The sequence below is a fragment of the Mobula hypostoma genome, unplaced genomic scaffold, assembly GCF_963921235.1.
Source record: "Mobula hypostoma unplaced genomic scaffold, sMobHyp1.1 scaffold_141, whole genome shotgun sequence".
NCBI lineage: Eukaryota > Metazoa > Chordata > Chondrichthyes > Myliobatiformes > Myliobatidae > Mobula > Mobula hypostoma.
The window spans coordinates 27,478-42,746 of NW_026948189.1; positions in this window are offsets into that span (position 1 = coordinate 27,478).

The following is a 15,269-nucleotide window of genomic DNA, read 5'->3' on the forward strand; positions in this document are numbered from 1 at the left end:
CAGGAAACATCTTCTCCACATCCACTCTATCTGTGTCCTCTGGTCCTAGACTCCAGGACTATAGGAATGATCCTCTCCACATCCACTCTACCTGTGTCCTCTGGTCCTAGACTCCCGCACTACAGGCAACATCCTCTCCACATCCACTCCATCGATATCCTCTGGTCCTAGACTCACCCACTATAGGAAACATCCTCTCCACTTCCACTCTATCTGTGTCCTCTGGTCCGAGAATCTCCCACTAAAGGAAACATCCTCTCCACATCCACTCTATCTGTGTCCTTTGGACCTAGACTCCCCCACTACTGGAAACATCCTCTCCACATCCACTCTATCTGTGTCCTCTGGTCCTAGACTCTCCCACTACAGGAAACATCCTCTCCACATCCACTCTATCTGTGTCCTCTGGTCCTAGACTTCCCCCACTACCGGAAACATCATTTCCACACCCACACTATCTATGTCCTCTGGTCCGAGACTCCCCCACCACAGGAAGCATACTCTCCACATCCACTCTATCTTTGTCCTCTGGTCCTAGACTCACCCACTACAGGAAACATCCTCTCCACATCCACTCTATCTGTGTCCTCTGGTCCGAGACTCCCCCACTATAGGAAACAGCCTCTCCACATCCACTCTATCTGTGTCCTCTGGTCCGAGACTCCCCCACTACAGTAAACATCCTCTCCACATCCACTCTATCTGTGTCCTCTGGTCCTAGACCCCCCCACTACAGTAAACATTCTCTCCACATCCACTCTATCTGTGTCCTCTGGTCCTAGACTCCCCACCAGATGAAACACTCTCTCCACATCCACTCTATCTGTGTCCTCTGGTCCTAGACTCCCCCCACTATAGGAAACATCCTCTCCACATCCACTCTATCTGTGTCCTCTGGTCCTAGACTCACCCACTACAGGAAACATCCTCTCCACATCCACTCTATCTGTGTCCTCTGGTCCGAGAATCTCCCACTAAAGGAAACATCCTCTCCACATCCACTCTATCTGTGTCCTCTGGTCCTAGACTCTCCCACTACAGGAAACATCCTCTCCACATCCACTCTATCTGTGTCCTCTGGTCCTAGACTCCCCCCACTATAGGAAACATCCTCTCCACATTCACTCTATGTGTCCTCTGGTCCTAGACTCCCCGACTATAGGAAACATCCACTCCACATCCACTCTATCTGTGTCCTCTGGTCCTAGACTCCCCCACGACAGGAAACATCCTCTCCACATCCACTCTATCTGTGTCCTCTGGTCCTAGACTCCCCGACTATAGGAATCATCCTCTCCACATCCACTCTACCTGTGTCCTCTGGTCCTAGACTCCCCCACTACAGGCAACAACCTCTCCACATCCACTCCATCGGTATCCTCTGGTCCTAGACTCACCCACTATAGGAAACATCCTCTCCACATCCACTCTATCTGTGTCCTCTGGTCCGAGAATCTCCCACTAAAGGAAACATCCTCTCCACATCCACTCTATCTGAGTCCTCTGGACCTAGACTCCCCTACTACAGGAAACATCCACTCTACATCCATTCTATCTGTGTCCTCTGGTCCTAGACTCTCCCACTACAGGAAACATCCTCTCCACATCCACTCTATCTGTGTCCTCTGGTCCTAGACTCTCCCACTACCGGAAACATCCTCTCCACATCCACTCTATCTTTGTCCTCTGGTCCTAGACTTCCCCCACTACCGGAAACATCCTCTCCACACCCATTCTATCTATGTCCTCTGGTCCGAGACACCCCACCACAGGAAACATACTCTCCACATCCACTCTGTCTGTGTCCTCTGGTCCTAGACCCCCCCACTACAGGAAACATCCTCTCCACATCCACTCTATCTGTGTCCTCTGGTCCTAGACTCACCCACTACAGGAAACATCCTCTCCACATCCACTGTATTTGTGTCCTCTGGTCCGAGACTCCCCCACTACAGGAAACATCCTCTCCACATCCACTCTATCTGTGTCCTCTGGTCCTAGACCCCCCCACTACAGGAAACATTCTCTCCATATCCACTCTATCTGTGTCCTCTGGTCCGAGACTCCCCCCACTATAGGAAACATCCTCTCCACATCCACTCTATGTGTGTCCTCTGGTCCTAGACTCCCCCCACTATAGGAAACATCCTCTCCACATTCACTCTATCTGTGTCCTCTGGTCCTAGACTCCCCGACTATAGGAAACATCCACTCCACATCCACTCTATCTGTGTCCTCTGGTCCTAGACTCCCCCACGACAGGAAACATCCTCTCCACATCCACTCTACCTGTGTCCTCTGGTCCTAGACTCCCCCACTACAGGAAACATCCTCTCCACATCCACTCTATCTGTGTCCTCTGGTCCTAGACTCCCCCACAACAGGAAACATTCTCTCCACATCCACTCTATCTGGGTCCTCTGGTCCTAAACTCCGTCACTACAGGAAACATCCTCTCCACATCCACTCTATCTGTACCCTCCGGTCCTAGACTCCCCCACTACAGGAAACATCCTCTCCACATCCACTCTATCTGTGTCCTCTGGTCCTAGACTCCCCGACTATAGGAAACATCCACTCCACATCCACTCTATCTGTGTCCTCTGGTCCTAGACTCCCCCACGACAGGAAACATCCTCTCCACATCCACTCTATCTGTGTCCTCTGGTCCTAGACTCTCCCACTACAGGAAACATCCTCTCCACATCCACTCTATCTGTGTCCTCTGGTCCTAGACTTCCCCCACTACCGGAAACATCATTTCCACACCCACACTATCTATGTCCTCTGGTCCGAGACTCCCCCACCACAGGAAGCATACTCTCCACATCCACTCTATCTTTGTCCTCTGGTCCTAGACTCACCCACTACAGGAAACATCCTCTCCACATCCACTCTATCTGTGTCCTCTGGTCCGAGACTCCCCCACTATAGGAAACAGCCTCTCCACATCCACTCTATCTGTGTCCTCTGGTCCGAGACTCCCCCACTACAGTAAACATCCTCTCCACATCCACTCTATCTGTGTCCTCTGGTCCTAGACCCCCCCACTACAGTAAACATTCTCTCCACATCCACTCTATCTGTGTCCTCTGGTCCTAGACTCCCCACCAGATGAAACACTCTCTCCACATCCACTCTATCTGTGTCCTCTGGTCCTAGACTCCCCCCACTATAGGAAACATCCTCTCCACATCCACTCTATCTGTGTCCTCTGGTCCTAGACTCCCCGACTATAGGAATCATCCTCTCCACATCCACTCTACCTGTGTCCTCTGGTCCTAGACTCCCCCACTACAGGCAACATCCTCTCCACATCCACTCCATCGGTATCCTCTGGTCCTAGACTCACCCACTATAGGAAACATCCTCTCCACATCCACTCTATCAGTGTCCTCTCGTCCTAGACTCCCCACCAGATGAAACACTCTCTCCACATCCACTCTATCTGTGTCCTCTGGTCCTAGACTCCCCCCACTATAGGAAACATCCTCTCAACATTCACTCTATGTGTCCTCTGGTCCTAGACACCCCGACTATAGGAAACATCCTCTCCACATCCACTCTATCTGTGTCCTCTGGACCTAGACTCCCCCACTACAGGAAACATCCTCTCCACATCCATTCTATCTGTGTCCTCTGGTCCTAGACTCTCCCACTACAGGAAACATCCTCTCCACATCCACTCTATCTGTGTCCTCTGATCCTAGACTCTCCCACTACAGGAAACATCCTCTACACATCCACTCTATCTGTGTCCTCTGGTCCTAGACTTCCCCCACTACCGGAAACATCCTCTCCACACCCACTCTATCTATGTCCTCTGGTCCGAGACTCCCCCACCACAGGAAACATACTCTCCACATCCACTCTATCTGTGTCCTCTGGTCCTAGACTCACCCACTACAGGAAACATCCTCTCCACATCCACTCTATCTGTGTCCTCTGGTCCGAGAATCTCCCACTAAAGGAAACATCCTCTCCACATCCACTCTATCTGTGTCCTCTGGTCCTAGACTCTCCCACTACAGGAAACATCCTCTCCACATCCACTCTATCTGTGTCCTCTGGTCCTAGACTCCCCCCACTATAGGAAACATCCTCTCCACATTCACTCTATGTGTCCTCTGGTCCTAGACTCCCCGACTATAGGAAACATCCACTCCACATCCACTCTATCTGTGTCCTCTGGTCCTAGACTCCCCCACGACAGGAAACATCCTCTCCACATCCACTCTATCTGTGTCCTCTGGTCCTAGACTCCCCGACTATAGGAATCATCCTCTCCACATCCACTCTACCTGTGTCCTCTGGTCCTAGACTCCCCCACTACAGGCAACAACCTCTCCACATCCACTCCATCGGTATCCTCTGGTCCTAGACTCACCCACTATAGGAAACATCCTCTCCACATCCACTCTATCTGTGTCCTCTGGTCCGAGAATCTCCCACTAAAGGAAACATCCTCTCCACATCCACTCTATCTGTGTCCTCTGGACCTAGACTCCCCTACTACAGGAAACATCCACTCTACATCCATTCTATCTGTGCCCTCTGGTCCTAGACTCTCCCACTACAGGAAACATCCTCTCCACATCCACTCTATCTGTGTCCTCTGGTCCTAGACTCTCCCACTACCGGAAACATCCTCTCCACATCCACTCTATCTTTGTCCTCTGGTCCTAGACTTCCCCCACTACCGGAAACATCCTCTCCACACCCACTCTATCTATGTCCTCTGGTCCGAGACACCCCACCACAGGAAACATACTCTCCACATCCACTCTGTCTGTGTCCTCTGGTCCTAGACCCCCCCACTACAGGAAACATCCTCTCCACATCCACTCTATCTGTGTCCTCTGGTCCTAGACTCACCCACTACAGGAAACATCCTCTCCACATCCACTGTATTTGTGTCCTCTGGTCCGAGACTCCCCCACTACAGGAAACATCCTCTCCACATCCACTCTATCTGTGTCCTCTGGTCCTAGACCCCCCCACTACAGGAAACATTCTCTCCATATCCACTCTATCTGTGTCCTCTGGTCCGAGACTCCCCCCACTATAGGAAACATCCTCTCCACATCCACTCTATGTGTGTCCTCTGGTCCTAGACTCCCCCCACTATAGGAAACATCCTCTCCACATTCACTCTATCTGTGCCCTCTGGTCCTAGACTCCCCGACTATAGGAAACATCCACTCCACATCCACTCTATCTGTGTCCTCTGGTCCTAGACTCCCCCACGACAGGAAACATCCTCTCCACATCCACTCTATCTGTGTCCTCTGGTCCTAGACTCCCCCACGACAGGAAACATCCTCTCCACATCCACTCTATCTGTGTCCTCTGGTCCTAGACTTCCCCCACTACCGGAAACATCCTCTCCACACCCACTCTATCTATGTCCTCTGGTCCGAGACTCCCCCACCACAGGAAACATCTTCTCCACATCCACTCTATCTGTGTCCTCTGGTCCTAGACTCACCCACTATAGGCAACATCCTCTCCACATCCACTCTATCTGTGTCCTCTGGTCCGAGACTCCCCCACTATAGGAAACAGCCTCTCCACATCCACTCTATCCGTGTCCTCTGGTCCGAGACTCCCCCACTACAGGAAACATCCTCTCCACATCCACTCTATCTGTGTCCTCTGGTCCTAGACCCCCCCCCACTACAGGAAACATTCTCTCCACATCCACTCTATCTGTGTCCTCTGGTCCGAGACTCCCCCCACTATAGGAAACATCCTCTCCACATCCACTCTATCTGTGTCCTCTGGTCCTAGACTCCCCACCAGATGAAACACTCTCTCCACATCCACTCTATCTGTGTCCTCTGGTCCTAGACTCCCCCCACTATAGGAAACATCCACTCCACATCCACTCTATCTGTGTCCTCTGGTCCTAGACTCCCCCCACTATAGGAAACATCCACTCCACATCCACTCTATCTGTGTCCTCTCGTCCTAGACTCCCCCACGACAGGAAACATCCTCTCCACATCCACTCTATCTGTGTCCTCTGGTCCTAGACTCACCGACTATAGGAATCATCCTCTCCACATCCACTCTACCTGTGTCCTCTGGTCCTAGACTCCCCCACTACAGGCAACATCCTCTCCACATCCACTCCATCGGTATCCTCTGGTCCTAGACTCACCCACTATAGGAAACATCCTCTCCACATCCACTCTATCAGTGTCCTCTCGTCCTAGACTCCCCACCAGATGAAACACTCTCTCCACATCCACTCTATCTGTGTCCTCTGGTCCTAGACTCCCCACCAGATGAAACACTCTCTCCATATCCACTCTATCTGTGTCCTCTGGTCCTAGACTCCCCCCACTATAGGAAACATCCTCTCCACATTCACTCTATGTGTCCTCTGGTCCAAGACTCCCCGACTATAGGAAACATCCACTCCACATCCACTCTATCTGTGTCCTCTGGTCCTAGACTCCCCCACGACAGGAAACATCTTCTCCACATCCACTCTATCTGTGTCCTCTGGTCCTAGACTCCAGGACTATAGGAATCATCCTCTCCACATCCACTCTACCTGTGTCCTCTGGTCCTAGACTCCCGCACTACAGGCAACATCCTCTCCACATCCACTCCATCGATATCCTCTGGTCCTAGACTCACCCACTATAGGAAACATCCTCTCCACTTCCACTCTATCTGTGTCCTCTGGTCCGAGAATCTCCCACTAAAGGAAACATCCTCTCCACATCCACTCTATCTGTGTCCTTTGGACCTAGACTCCCCCACTACTGGAAACATCCTCTCCACATCCACTCTATCTGTGTCCTCTGGTCCTAGACTCTCCCACTACAGGAAACATCCTCTCCACATCCACTCTATCTGTGTCCTCTGGTCCTAGACTTCCCCCACTACAGGAAACATCCTCTCCACATCCACTCTATCTGTGTCCTCTAGTCCGAGACTCCCCCACCACAGGAAGCATACTCTCCACATCCACTCTATCTTTGTCCTCTGGTCCTAGACTCACCCACTACAGGAAACATCCTCTCCACATCCACTCTATCTGTGTCCTCTGGTCCGAGACTCCCCCACTATAGGAAACAGCCTCTCCACATCCACTCTATCTGTGTCCTCTGGTCCGAGACTCCCCCACTACAGTAAACATCCTCTCCACATTCACTCTATCAGTGTCCTCTGGTCCTAGACTCCCCGACTATAGGAAACATCCACTCCACATCCACTCTATCTGTGTCCTCTGGTCCTAGAATCCCCCACGACAGGAAACATACTCTCCACATCCACTCTATCTGTGTCCTCTGGTCCTAGACTCCCCGACTATAGGAATCATCCTCTCCACATCCACTCTACCTGTGTCCTCTGGTCCTAGACTCCCCCACTACAGGCAACATCCTCTCCACATCCACTCCATCGGTATCCTCTGGTCCTAGACTCACCCACTATAGGAAACATCCTCTCCACATCCACTCTATCAGTGTCCTCTCGTCCTAGACTCCCCACCAGATGAAACACTCTCTCCACATCCACTCTATCTGTGTCCTCTGGTCCTAGACTCCCCCCACTATAGGAAACATCCTCTCAACATTCACTCTATGTGTCCTCTGGTCCTAGACTCCCCGACTATAGGAAACATCCTCTCCACATCCACTCTATCTGTGTCCTCTGGACCTAGACTCCCCCACTACAGGAAACATCCTCTCCACATCCATTCTATCTGTGTCCTCTGGTCCTAGACTCTCCCACTACAGGAAACATCCTCTCCACATCCACTCTATCTGTGTCCTCTGATCCTAGACTCTCCCACTACAGGAAACATCCTCTACACATCCACTCTATCTGTGTCCTCTGGTCCTAGACTTCCCCCACTACCGGAAACATCCTCTCCACACCCACTCTATCTATGTCCTCTGGTCCGAGACTCCCCCACCACAGGAAACATACTCTCCACATCCACTCTATCTGTGTCCTCTGGTCCTAGACTCACCCACTACAGGAAACATCCTCTCCACATCCACTCTATCTGTGTCCTCTGGTCCGAGAATCTCCCACTAAAGGAAACATCCTCTCCACATCCACTCTATCTGTGTCCTCTGGTCCTAGACTCTCCCACTACAGGAAACATCCTCTCCACATCCACTCTATCTGTGTCCTCTGGTCCTAGACTCCCCCCACTATAGGAAACATCCTCTCCACATTCACTCTATGTGTCCTCTGGTCCTAGACTCCCCGACTATAGGAAACATCCACTCCACATCCACTCTATCTGTGTCCTCTGGTCCTAGACTCCCCCACGACAGGAAACATCCTCTCCACATCCACTCTATCTGTGTCCTCTGGTCCTAGACTCCCCGACTATAGGAATCATCCTCTCCACATCCACTCTACCTGTGTCCTCTGGTCCTAGACTCCCCCACTACAGGCAACAACCTCTCCACATCCACTCCATCGGTATCCTCTGGTCCTAGACTCACCCACTATAGGAAACATCCTCTCCACATCCACTCTATCTGTGTCCTCTGGTCCGAGAATCTCCCACTAAAGGAAACATCCTCTCCACATCCACTCTATCTGAGTCCTCTGGACCTAGACTCCCCTACTACAGGAAACATCCACTCTACATCCATTCTATCTGTGTCCTCTGGTCCTAGACTCTCCCACTACAGGAAACATCCTCTCCACATCCACTCTATCTGTGTCCTCTGGTCCTAGACTCTCCCACTACCGGAAACATCCTCTCCACATCCACTCTATCTTTGTCCTCTGGTCCTAGACTTCCCCCACTACCGGAAACATCCTCTCCACACCCATTCTATCTATGTCCTCTGGTCCGAGACACCCCACCACAGGAAACATACTCTCCACATCCACTCTGTCTGTGTCCTCTGGTCCTAGACCCCCCCACTACAGGAAACATCCTCTCCACATCCACTCTATCTGTGTCCTCTGGTCCTAGACTCACCCACTACAGGAAACATCCTCTCCACATCCACTGTATTTGTGTCCTCTGGTCCGAGACTCCCCCACTACAGGAAACATCCTCTCCACATCCACTCTATCTGTGTCCTCTGGTCCTAGACCCCCCCACTACAGGAAACATTCTCTCCATATCCACTCTATCTGTGTCCTCTGGTCCGAGACTCCCCCCACTATAGGAAACATCCTCTCCACATCCACTCTATGTGTGTCCTCTGGTCCTAGACTCCCCCCACTATAGGAAACATCCTCTCCACATTCACTCTATCTGTGTCCTCTGGTCCTAGACTCCCCGACTATAGGAAACATCCACTCCACATCCACTCTATCTGTGTCCTCTGGTCCTAGACTCCCCCACGACAGGAAACATCCTCTCCACATCCACTCTACCTGTGTCCTCTGGTCCTAGACTCCCCCACTACAGGAAACATCCTCTCCACATCCACTCTATCTGTGTCCTCTGGTCCTAGACTCCCCCACAACAGGAAACATTCTCTCCACATCCACTCTATCTGGGTCCTCTGGTCCTAAACTCCGTCACTACAGGAAACATCCTCTCCACATCCACTCTATCTGTACCCTCCGGTCCTAGACTCCCCCACTACAGGAAACATCCTCTCCACATCCACTCTATCTGTGTCCTCTGGTCCTAGACTCCCCGACTATAGGAAACATCCACTCCACATCCACTCTATCTGTGTCCTCTGGTCCTAGACTCCCCCACGACAGGAAACATCCTCTCCACATCCACTCTATCTGTGTCCTCTGTTCCTAGACTCCCCGACTATAGGAATCATCCTCTCCACATCCACTCTACCTGTGTCCTCTGGTCCTAGACTCCCCCACTACAGGCAACATCCTCTCCACATCCACTCCATCGGTATCCTCTGGTCCTAGACTCACCCACTATAGGAAACATCCTCTCCACATCCACTCTATCAGTGTCCTCTCGTCCTAGACTCCCCACCAGATGAAACACTCTCTCCACATCCACTCTATCTGTGTCCTCTGGTCCTAGACTCCCCCCACTATAGGAAACATCCTCTCCACATTCACTCTAGGTGTCCTCTGGTCCAAGACTCCCCGACTATAGGAAACATCCACTCCACATCCACTCTATCTGTGTCCTCTGGTCCTAGACTCCCCCACGACAGGAAACATCTTCTCCACATCCACTCTATCTGTGTCCTCTGGTCCTAGACTCCAGGACTATAGGAATCATCCTCTCCACATCCACTCTACCTGTGTCCTCTGGTCCTAGACTCCCGCACTACAGGCAACATCCTCTCCACATCCACTCCATCGATATCCTCTGGTCCTAGACTCACCCACTATAGGAAACATCCTCTCCACTTCCACTCTATCTGTGTCCTCTGGTCCGAGAATCTCCCACTAAAGGAAACATCCTCTCCACATCCACTCTATCTGTGTCCTCTGGACCTAGACTCCCCCACTACAGGAAACATCCTCTCCACATCCATTCTATCTGTGTCCTCTTGTCCTAGACTCTCCCAGTACAGGAAACATCCTCTCCACATCCACTCTATCTGTGTCCTCTGGTCCTAGACTCTCCCACTACAGGAAACATCCTCTCCACATCCACTCTATCTGTGTCCTCTGGTCCTAGACTTCCCCCACTACCGGAAACATCATCTCCACACCCACTCTATCTATGTCCTCTGGTCCGACTCCCCCACCACAGGAAGCATACTCTCCACATCCACTCTATCTTTGTCCTCTGGTCCTAGACTCACCCACTACAGGAAACATCCTCTCCACATCCACTCTATCTGTGTCCTCTGGTCCGAGACTCCCCCACTATAGGAAACAGCCTCTCCACACCCACTCTATCTGTGTCCTCTGGTCCGAGACTCCCCCACTACAGGAAACATCCTCTCCACATCCACTCTATCTGTGTCCTCTGGTCCTAGACCCCCCCACTACAGGAAACATTCTCTCCACATCCACTCTATCTGTGTCCTCTGGTCCTAGACTCCCCACCAGATGAAACACTCTCTCCACATCCACTCTATCTGTGTCCTCTGGTCCTAGACTCCCCCCACTATAGGAAACATCCTCTCCACATTCACTCTATCAGTGTCCTCTGGTCCTAGACTCCCCGACTATAGGAAACATCCACTCCACATCCACTCTATCTGTGTCCTCTGGTCCTAGAATCCCCCACGACAGGAAACATCCTCTCCACATCCACTCTATCTGTGTCCTCTGGTCCTAGACTCCCCGACTATAGGAATCATCCTCTCCACATCCACTCTGCCTGTGTCCTCTGTTCCTAGACTCCCCCACTACAGGCAACATCCTCTCCACATCCACTCCATCGGTATCCTCTGGTCCTAGACTCACCCACTATAGGAAACATCCTCTCCACATCCACTCTATCAGTGTCCTCTCGTCCTAGACTCCCCACCAGATGAAACACTCTCTCCACATCCACTCTATCTGTGTCCTCTGGTCCTAGACTCCCCCCACTATAGGAAACATCCTCTCCACATTCACTCTATGTGTCCTCTGGTCCTAGACTCCCCGACTATAGGAAACATCCTCTCCACATCCACTCTATCTGTGTCCTCTGGACCTAGACTCCCCCACTACAGGAAACATCCTCTCCACATCCATTCTATCTGTGTCCTCTGGTCCTAGAGTCTCCCACTACAGGAAACATCCACTCCACATCCACTCTATCTGTGTCCTCTGGTCCTAGACTCCCCCACGACAGGAAACATCCTCTCCACATCCACTCTACCTGTGTCCTCTGGTCCTAGACTCCCCCACTACAGGCAACATCCTCTCCACATACACTCCATCGGTATCCTCTGGTCCTAGACTCACCCACTATAGGAAACATCCTCTCCACATCCACTCTATCAGTGTCCTCTCGTCCTAGACTCCCCACCAGATGAAACACTCTCTCCACATCCACTCTATCTGTGTCCTCTGGTCCTAGACTCCCCCCACTATAGGAAACATCCTCTCCACATTCACTCTAGGTGTCCTCTGGTCCAAGACTCCCCGACTATAGGAAACATCCACTCCACATCCACTCTATCTGTGTCCTCTGGTCCTAGACTCCCCCACGACAGGAAACATCTTCTCCACATCCACTCTATCTGTGTCCTCTGGTCCTAGACTCCAGGACTATAGGAATCATCCTCTCCACATCCACTCTACCTGTGTCCTCTGGTCCTAGACTCCCGCACTACAGGCAACATCCTCTCCACATCCACTCCATCGATATCCTCTGGTCCTAGACTCACCCACTATAGGAAACATCCTCTCCACTTCCACTCTATCTGTGTCCTCTGGTCCAGAACTCTCCCACTAAAGGAAACATCCTCTCCACATCCACTCTATCTGTGTCCTCTGGACCTAGACTCCCCCACTACAGGAAACATCCTCTCCACATCCATTCTATCTGTGTCCTCTGGTCCTAGACTCTCCCAGTACAGGAAACATCCTCTCCACATCCACTCTATCTGTGTCCTCTGGTCCTAGACTCTCCCACTACAGGAAACATCCTCTCCACATCCACTCTATCTGTGTCCTCTGGTCCTAGACTTCCCCCACTACCGGAAACATCATCTCCACACCCACTCTATCTATGTCCTCTGGTCCGACTCCCCCACCACAGGAAGCATACTCTCCACATCCACTCTATCTTTGTCCTCTGGTCCTAGACTCACCCACTACAGGAAACATCCTCTCCACATCCACTCTATCTGTGTCCTCTGGTCCGAGACTCCCCCACTATAGGAAACAGCCTCTCCACACCCACTCTATCTGTGTCCTCTGGTCCGAGACTCCCCCACTACAGGAAACATCCTCTCCACATCCACTCTATCTGTGTCCTCTGGTCCTAGACCCCCCCACTACAGGAAACATTCTCTCCACATCCACCCTATCTGTGTCCTCTGGTCCTAGACTCCCCACCAGATGAAACACTCTCTCCACATCCACTCTATCTGTGTCCTCTGGTCCTAGACTCCCCCCACTATAGGAAACATCCTCTCCACATTCACTCTATCAGTGTCCTCTGGTCCTAGACTCCCCGACTATAGGAAACATCCACTCCACATCCACTCTATCTGTGTCCTCTGGTCCTAGAATCCCCCACGACAGGAAACATCCTCTCCACATCCACTCTATCTGTGTCCTCTGGTCCTAGACTCCCCGACTATAGGAATCATCCTCTCCACATCCACTCTGCCTGTGTCCTCTGTTCCTAGACTCCCCCACTACAGGCAACATCCTCTCCACATCCACTCCATCGGTATCCTCTGGTCCTAGACTCACCCACTATAGGAAACATCCTCTCCACATCCACTCTATCAGTGTCCTCTGGTCCTAGACTCCCCACCAGATGAAACACTCTCTCCACATCCACTCTATCTGTGTCCTCTGGTCCTAGACTCCCCCCACTATAGGAAACATCCTCTCCACATTCACTCTATGTGTCCTCTGGTCCTAGACTCCCCGACTATAGGAAACATCCTCTCCACATCCACTCTATCTGTGTCCTCTGGACCTAGACTCCCCCACTACAGGAAACATCCTCTCCACATCCATTCTATCTGTGTCCTCTGGTCCTAGAGTCTCCCACTACAGGAAACATCCTCTCCACATCCACTCTATCTGTGTCCTCTGATCCTAGACTCTCCCACTACAGGAAACATCCTCTCCACATCCACTCTATCTGTGTCCTCTGGTCCTAGACTCCCTCCACTATAGGAAACATCCTCTCCACATTCACTCTATGTGTCCTCTGGTCCTAGACTCCCCGACTATATGAAACATCCACTCCACATCCACTCTATCTGTGTCCTCTGGTCCTAGACTCCCCCACGACAGGAAACATCCTCTCCACATCCACTCTATCTGTGTCCTCTGGTCCTAGACTCCCCGACTATAGGAATCATCCTCTCCACATCCACTCTACCTGTGTCCTCTGGTCCTAGACTCCCCCACTACAGGCAACAACCTCTCCACATCCACTCCATCGGTATCCTCTGGTCCTAGACTCACCCACTATAGGAAACATCCTCTCCACATCCACTCTATCTGTGTCCTCTGGTCCGAGAATCTCCCACTAAAGGAAACATCCTCTCCACATCCACTCTATCTGTGTCCTCTGGACCTAGACTCCCCTACTACAGGAAACATCCACTCCACATCCATTCTATCTGTGTCCTCTGGTCCTAGACTCTCCCACTACAGGAAACATCCTCGCCACATCCACTCTATCTGTGTCCTCTGGTCCTAGACTCTCCCACTACAGGAAACATCCTCTCCACATCCACTCTATCTTTGTCCTCTGGTCCTAGACTTCCCCCACTACCGGAAACATCCTCTCCACACCCACTCTATCTATGTCCTCTGGTCCGAGACACCCCACCACAGGAAACATACTCTCCACATCCACTCTGTCTGTGTCCTCTGGTCCTAGACCCCCCCACTACAGGAAACATCCTCTCCACATCCACTCTATCTGTGTCCTCTGGTCCTAGACTCACCCACTACAGGAAACATCCTCTCCACATCCACTGTATTTGTGTCCTCTGGTCCGAGACTCCCCCACTATAGGAAACAGCCTCTCCACATCCACTCTATCTGTGTCCTCTGGTCCGAGACTCCCCCACTACAGGAAACATCATCTCCACATCCACTCTATCTGTTTCCTCTGGTCCTAGACCCCCCACTACAGGAAACATTCTCTCCATATCCACTCTATCTGTGTCCTCTGGTCCGAGACTCCCCCCACTATAGGAAACATCCTCTCCACATCCACTCTATGTGTGTCCTCTGGTCCTAGACTCCCCCCACTATAGGAAACATCCTCTCCACATTCACTCTATCTGTGTCCTCTGGTCCTAGACTCCCCGACTATAGGAAACATCCACTCCACATCCACTCTATCTGTGTCCTCTGGTCCTAGACTCCCCCACGACAGGAAACATCCTCTCCACATCCACTCTATCTGTGTCCTCTGTTCCTAGACTCCCCGACTATAGGAATCATCCTCTCCACATCCACTCTACCTGTGTCCTCTGGTCCTAGACTCCCCCACTACAGGCAACAACCTCTCCACATCCACTCCATCGGTATCCTCTGGTCCTAGACCCCCCACTACAGGAAACATCCTCTCCACATCCACTCTATCTGTGTCCTCTGGTCCTAGACTCCCCCAATACAGGAAACATCCTCTCCACATCCATTCTATCTGTGTCCTCTGGTCCTAGACTCTCCCACTACAGGAAACATCCTCTCCACATCCA